Source organism: Penaeus monodon, chromosome 2, assembly GCF_015228065.2.
Source record: "Penaeus monodon isolate SGIC_2016 chromosome 2, NSTDA_Pmon_1, whole genome shotgun sequence".
NCBI lineage: Eukaryota > Metazoa > Arthropoda > Malacostraca > Decapoda > Penaeidae > Penaeus > Penaeus monodon.
This window is the reverse complement of record NC_051387.1, coordinates 48,759,106-48,766,605: the sequence shown is the minus strand read 5'-3', so window position 1 is coordinate 48,766,605 and position 7,500 is coordinate 48,759,106. Positions and strand designations below refer to the sequence as shown.

Genomic DNA, 7,500 nt, shown 5'->3' with positions numbered 1-7,500 from the left:
ATATATATATATATATTATATATATATATATATTTATACTATATATACATATACATATATAATATATATATATATATGTTTGTGGAGATGACGTGTGTAGCTCATGTGGTATTTTTGTTTGTGGAGTTCATTTGTTCGTCTGAGTGTGTGTATATCTCCCTACACTAACAAACATACATTCACCCAATCTCACGCCAACATATACCTTCGCCATATCTACAGCCGCACTCATCACACACCTTCGCCCGTTCGCGTGTGCAACAGAACCCCCCCCCCCCCCTTAACCTGTTCCTTTTTTCCGCCGTTCTTTTTCTCACAAGGTCAGCTTCTCTCAAGGTTGCGTTAAAGCTCATTTCCCACGTAAGGCCACGCCCTCGCCTCTCCTTCTCTTTTGTCCTCTTTCCTCGGATCCTTTCTTTCCCTCTTTCGTTCTCTCTCTCTCTATCTATCTATCTATCTATCTTCCTTTCTCTTTCTTTCTCTTTCTCTTTCTCTGTCTCTCTTTATCTATCTCTCTTTCTCTTTCTCTTTCTCTTTCTCTTTCTCTCTCTCTCTCTCTCTCTCTCTCTCTTCTCTCTTTCATTTCTTTCTCTCTTGCTCTTTTTTTTCTTTCTCTCTTTCTCTATTTCATTCTCACAGATATATGCACACGTATGTGCATACAGACACACACGCATGTGTGTGTATACTCACGCCTACATGTACACCCTTACACATACATGTATACACTCTTGCAAGCAAATATATACTCACACATACATGTACACACTCACACATACATGTACACACTCACACATACATGTACACACTCACACATACATGTACACACTCACACATACATGTATACATTCACACATACACATGTTTGAACAGAATGTTTATGTATGTAGCGTGATACATATGTAAGTCAACCTCATGTAAATAAAACATAGATTTTCACATGATTCATCTCTTTTTTTTTTATTTACCTACATATTCATTTTTTGATCAATGCTCTATGAAAAGTAAATATAGTAAATCTTATAGATATACTCAATTCACATTTTTTTTCTTTTTTTTTGTCATCTAACTATAAAGAATGCGAGAAAAACAAATATGATAAATTATATATATATTAATACAACCTTCGTGGAATTTGTATATTACAAAAAAAAAAGTCAAAATGCCGATAAGTATACGTTTTTTTTGTGTGTGGACATGAAAATATCCAAAAATATAAATAGATAAAGTAGCAAATAGATAAATAAATATAAATACAATAAAAAAAATACAGCCTCTTGCAAGCAAAGCCACGAGATACGCAGAACAGAAGACTATGCAAAGTGTAAATTGCAATTATGGCGAAGCGGAGAATTAGAAACTGAATTTGAGTCGAAAGCGAGATATGTCCGCGTTGGCTCCCAGAAACGCGAGACATTTAAGGCTGATAAGCTCTTGCATTTACGCTGCAGACATGACCCCTATGTACATTCCAACGAAGTAACTGCCTCCTGGAGGGGTTTCGAAATACATATTCTTATGGAATTTGCCGAGACAAGCTGCGTCTGGAATTGGAAACACGATGTCATTTTTTCGTTGAGATGATCCCATTATCATGAGTGAAAGCGAAGTAGGACACATACACACACGCACGCATGCACGCGCGAATGCACGCACGCACACACACACACACACACACGCACACGCACGTACGCATGCACACGCACATACACACACACACCATACACACACACACACGCACACAACTCACACACACACCACACACACCACACAATCTCACACACACACACACACATAGAGAGAGAGAGAGAGAAAGAGAAAAAGAAAGAAAGAGAGAGAGAGAGGAGAAATATAAACAATACATAAAAGCAACATCTTAAACGCGAGTATTCTAATGTTCTTTAATGTCACAACAACATGAAATTTGAAGCGTGTTAATCTGATGCTTTGTTGGGCAGTTCTTGGTACATTCTTTAGGATGTGTTATTAGGAGGTTTTTCTTGCTTTCTCTCTCTCATTCTCTCTCTCTCATTCACTCTCTCTCTCTCTCACACTCACTCACTTTCTCTCTCTCTCTCTCTCATTTCTCTCTTCTCGTCTCTCTTCTCTCTTCTTTCCTCTCCTCTTCCTTCTCTCCTCTCTTCTCTCTCTCTCTCTCTCTCTCTCTCTCTCTCATCCCTCCTCTCTCTCTCTTCTCTCTCTCTTCTTTTCTTTCTCTCTCTCTCTCTCTCTCTCTCTCTCTCTCTCTCTCTCTCTCACCTTCTCTCTCTCTCTCTCTCTCTCTCTCTCTCTCTTTCTCTTTATTTGTCTCTTTATTTATTTCTTCCCTTCCTTCTTTTTTCTTTCTTTTTTCGAATATATGGATGGTCGATGCAAATAAGAATATGCATACCCTATAGACAGTCATATATTATATGCGATTTAACAAGTCTTTCCCGTTTTAAGGAATAATAAACGCAGAAAATCAAGTCCTTAAGAATTGAATACAAATGTTTGATTTTTTTTTTTTTTTTTTTTTTTTTTTGTCATGTTCTTGCCCTTAAATGTAACTGATTCTTGATCAGGTTATACTCCGTTTTAATGTTCTATCTGACCTACCGTCGTAGATATTTCACACACACAAATACAAATAAATAAACATACACACAAACACACACGCACACACACACACACACACACACACACACACACATACAAGCACACACACACAAACACACACGCACAAATACACATGTGTGTGTGTGTGTGTGTGTGTTGTTTTTTTTGTTGTTGTGGTGTTTGTGTTTTTGTTGTTGTGTCCTCATAATCAGGGTGTGCTAACATTGTATTCCATTGATCACTTCGGTGTTTCTCATCTTGCTCCCTTTTAGAGTGTGTCGGTCACCTGTTCCGATGTTCTCAATGAATGTTCTGACAGTGTTCTTCCGAAAGCGTTCATCTTTCTCAAGAGGTTTGTAATCTGACTGAACAGTTATTACGAAATGGGTAATTATTACGAAATATGGAGCGTCTGGTTAAGACTTTTAGAGGATAATGAAATGTTACAGGAGATATGTTTACAATAGGTGTGTTTAATGATAATAACAGTAATGATGATGAATGCAATGATAATGATGATACTAAGATGGATATTGATAATACTGGTATTAATATAAATAATAATGCAATGACTAGGATGATAGTAGTAAAATTAATGACGACATTTAATTGCAAGTATACCGACGATAATATTAATAATGTCAGCGATGTTAATAATAAGAAAATACCACAAAAATGTAAAGATTATTGTTATATCTATGATGCCGTTCTTTGGTAAAGATGTCAGTGACATAAGCACCAATAAACATAATGGTAATATGAATAAAATCGATGACTTAATGACAATTTAAGGTGATTTTCAAAATATATATATACACACAAACAAACACACACATACACACACACAACAACAGAAATAAAACAACAATAACAAGCCGAACCAACAAACACCACCCATAGAGGAAAAACAAAAGTAATAACGAGAGAGAGAGAAAAAATACTAAAACGGTTCCTTCAGTGATCAGCCTCCCCGCACCTGACACGCCGTTCGCCAGAGACGCTTCTCATTTCGGCAAAGAGGCAGCATTCGTGGGGGGTGGGGAGGTGGGGGGTGGAGGGGGGGTAATTGTGTTACTCTCTCTCCCCGTGCACGAACTGGGGGCTTATTTTCTTACTCTCTCTTTCTCTCTTTCTGTCTTTCTCTCTTTCGCTCTTTTCTCTCTTTTGTTCTCTTTCTATTTCGCTCATTCTCTCTTTATCTTTCCTTCTCTCTTTTTCGGTCTTTCTCTCTTTATATTTTTTCTCCTTTTCTTTCTCTCTCTCTCTCTCTCTCTCTCTCTCTCTCTCTCTCTCTCTCTCCCTCTCCCTTTCTCTCCCTCCTTCCAACCCTCCCTCTCCCTCCCTCCAGCCCTCCCTCTCCCTCCAACCCTCCTTCTCCCTCCCTCTCCCTCCAACCCTCCTTCTCCCTCCCTCTCCCTCCCTCCAGCCCTCCCTCTCCCTCCAACCCTCCCTCTCCCTCCAACCCTCCCTCTACATCTCCCTCCCTCCAGGCCTCCTTCTCCCTCCCTCCAGCCCTCCCTCTCCCTCCCTCCAACCCTCCTCTCCTCTCCAGCCCGTGTCCTTCCTCTGTCCTCTCCTCTCCCTCAGCCCTCCCTTCTCCTCCAACCTCCTCTCCCCCGGTCTCCCTCCCTCTGCTCATCCGACCAACAAGTTTTTCTCAGTCTTTTCCAGCCTCCTCCTTGTTTTTTTACATAGGCCTATCCATTCCCTGTCCCTTCCCTGCAGATAACCTTCCTTTTTTCCCCCCCTAAGGCCTATGAGTATTCGTCTAATCTATCCTTTTTATTCGTTTATTCGATTATTTATTTATTTAGTGTAGTGTTTTTACTTAGGTAATTTCGTTTCCCTGTTTTTTGTGTATTTTTTGTTTATATTGCCAACCACGTGGTTATGTTTTGGTGTCTTTTGATTTATGTCTAGTTATTTTATAATTATTATTATTATTATTATTATTATTATTATCATTATTGCCATCATCATTATTCTTACTATTATTATTATCATTATCATCAATATTCTCATTATTATTAATTTATATATTTTTCATTATATCTATCATTCATATCATATCATTATATTTATTTTATTATCCATTTTATCATCACTATCATTACCATTGTCTTTATCAATATTACTTTATTATCATTATCATTATCATTATCTTCATCTATCATTCTTATTATCATTTTTGTTATCATTAATATCATCAGTTTTATATTTATCATTATTATTACTGTAATTGCTACTGCTATCATTATCATTATCATCATGGGTTGTAATCATTATTATCTTTATCCTTATTATTATTATAATTATTATTATCATTATTATTATAATTATTATTACTGTTATTACTATTATTGTTATTATCAATATCATTATTATCATTGCCATCATTATTATCATTGTTATTATATTATATCATTTCATAATCATTAATATCATTTTTATTATTATTACTATAATTATCATTATTATCATTATCATTTTCATTATCGTTACCATTACTATTATCATTCTCATTTATTCCTGTTTCTAATATCCACCTTTTTAATTCTTTAAACTGAAGTCATTTGATATTCCATTTAGCAAATTACTTTTTTTCTGTTGTTTTGTGTGTGTTTGCGTGTTTCCTCCTTATCTCTTCTTTTTCTTTCTTTCTTTCTTTGTTTCTTTTCCTCCCTCGTTTTTTTTTTCTCTCTCCATCTCTTTTTTTTTTTCTTCTTTTCTTCTTTTTCTGTTATCTGTTTTATTCAAATCCCTTCTACTCCTCTTCAAATCTTCCACCGTAATCAATCGAGATTTAGGAGTGGAGTGGAGTGGAGCGGAGTGGAGTGGGGTGGAGGAGCCGAGTGGAAGTGTGAGGTGGACGAGTGAAGTGGAGTGAGGTGGAGTGGAGGTGTGGGGTGGAAGAGTGGAGTTGAAGAGTAAAGTGGAGAGTGGAGAGTGAAATGGAGGGGTGGAGTGGAATGGAGGAGTAAGGTGGAGGACTGAGGTGGAGGGGTGGAGTGGAGTAGAGCGGGGGTGGTGGAGGAAGAGTGTGAGCCGATCCTGAAACGCGATTTTTGCCCCTCTTGTTGACAGAAGATCGTTGTTGCTAAGGTCTTCGTGATATGTTAGTTTCCTTCACATCCATCAGAGGCAGGACGTTCAGCGGAATCTTTCGTCTCCTTCAGATCGTTCTGTGGCTTTTTTTTTTTTTTTTTTTTTTTTTTTTTTTTTTTTTTTTTTTGAGAAAGTTTCGTCCTCCTTCGGATCCCTCAGCGTCCAGGCCATAAGGGAATTTCTGTTCCTTTCACGTACTTCTGAGGCAATGCGCGAGGACGTTTCGTCTTCCTTCAGATCCTCCAACAGCCTTGCCGAAAGGAATTTCGACTGTCCTTCAGATCCTTCTGTGGCGATTCGCGAAAAAAAAAAAAAAAAAAAAAAAAAAAAAAAAAAAAAAAATATAATATATATATATATATATATATATATATATATATATATATAATATATATATATATATATATATATATATATATATATATATATATATATATATCGTTAGCATCAGATCCTCGCTGCGAATCTCATTCCTGAAGCAGCTGCTCCTTGAAGCGTCGACTCTCCCTCAAGCACACAAGCATACAAGCACACCTTACCTTGTCCAATCCCCTTATGACCCCCTCTGTCTGCGGTCGAGATGTTGAAGGCGTGGTAACTTTCCGTAAAACAGTTGTTATATAACCTTTAATGAGGTTATTTTCAGACTCAATGCAGAACTAGCGTGCCTTTTTGGGGAGGCGTCATTACCAGAACAGCGATGGTTTACGTGTATGGCCTTCCATCACGCGCCCTCCATACCTTACGTAACCACAGAGAGGGAAGCACATCAAATGCCTGTTCTCAAGCAACGGTGAGGGAAAGCGTGCGTGTATCAATTCGCAAGCAGCCCCTCTTCCGCAACAACACAGCAGCCCTGCTTGCTTTTCCGAACACTAAAGCAGGCTGACAGAATAGACAAAAGGGAAGGACAGCATGAGCATTTCTCGAGCCCAGAATGAAGCAGGCCTCGTGTCTGAGCAGCGAGCGCCGCCGGTCACTAACACGTTCACACACACGCTCGCAGGGGTCCCTGCACTCCCGTGTCTGCGAGAGTGCGGATCGACTGGCACTGGCACTAGCGGCTGTCCCTCGACACTGGGCACTGGCGGGTACTAGTGTCACCTGTGCCAAATGCGGGTCTGGCCACCTGCCAGTGTTTGCGTTCCCTGGCCACTCCGTCGTGTTTACGTCGCGCCGCCGCTCACGCCGCCGCCGTCGGCCGCACGACCTCGCTCTCCGCCCGGGCACGAAGGGGAAAGTCGTGGACACGGCGACGGACACGGGCTCGGCGGTGGCGCGGACCGTAATACACGGCAGTATAAGCAGAAACAGCAGGAGGCCGCCCTCGCCGCTGCGTCACGAGCCCCGAGCCCGCCGCCCGCACAACAATGCTCGAGTTCTTCCTCCCATGCAAGCAGGTAGACGTAATCCAGCGTGATCGCGAAGGGCCTCGCTCGCCCGCACTCACGCCCATGCAGCTCCTGGGACACCCGGCGCCGCCCCCGCCCCCACCGCACGCGAGGGCGACCAACACGCAGGAGGAAGCATGGGCGTGGTGGAGGCCTCCGTGGGCGCCGAAGGGGTGGAGCAGACCGGCATGGACCTTAGTGACGGCGGCGTCCCCTCCGCGCCTCCCCGCCCCTCCCCCTCCCCCTCCCCGCCTCGCCCGGACCCGAGAGCGGACCGGAGCGCCAGAGACGAACCTGCCGAAGGTATCGATCCCGGGAACACACTGCACCACTCCCCTCTCTCTCCTCCAGCGTCCCGGCACACACGCACGCACGCACCCGCACACGCGCACACGCTCCCTCGGCG

At 41.4% G+C, this 7,500-nt stretch overlaps 1 protein-coding gene across 1 annotated transcript in view; it reads right to left on the bottom strand.

The window, feature by feature from the left end:
- The window catches only part of LOC119583414 (post-GPI attachment to proteins factor 2-like), a gene marked incomplete at its 3' end in the record, with an annotated part of 46,591 nt that extends 39,180 nt beyond the window's left edge, over nt 1-7,411 (bottom strand). Inside the window, 1 exon segment of the mRNA XM_037931884.1 lies at nt 7,389-7,411.
- Nucleotides 7,412-7,500: the final 89 nt, after the last annotated feature.